At 31.6% G+C, this 206-nt stretch overlaps 1 long non-coding RNA gene across 1 annotated transcript; it reads left to right on the top strand.

Annotated features, from left to right (window-relative positions):
- LOC108627574 (uncharacterized) lies at positions 1 to 179 on the top strand. The gene is made up of 2 exons (XR_001916725.1): positions 1 to 51; positions 113 to 179. It is a non-coding gene; the product is annotated as an uncharacterized LOC108627574 (long non-coding RNA).
- Positions 180 to 206: the final 27 nt, after the last annotated feature.

The following is a 206-nucleotide window of genomic DNA, read 5'->3' as shown; positions in this document are numbered from 1 at the left end:
ATACGTACCTCCATGGTGTAATACAGATGAATCTTGTGAAAAACATGAAGGGTAAATGTGAAAATTTTAATCAGTTAAATAATGTAAATGATTTTATTCGATTTTTGTTTAGGGAGACTGCAAAGAGTCAAGAACCTGTTAATCCAAATGAAACTTACGCTTACGCAGATAACAAATTGCAAAATAGAGGTGCGTGATGTATATTT

The sequence above is a fragment of the Ceratina calcarata genome, unplaced genomic scaffold, assembly GCF_001652005.2.
Source record: "Ceratina calcarata isolate Rehan_Ccalc_2016 unplaced genomic scaffold, ASM165200v1 scaffold47961, whole genome shotgun sequence".
Classification (NCBI taxonomy): domain Eukaryota; kingdom Metazoa; phylum Arthropoda; class Insecta; order Hymenoptera; family Apidae; genus Ceratina; species Ceratina calcarata.
This window is presented reverse-complemented; position numbering and strand designations above follow the sequence as displayed.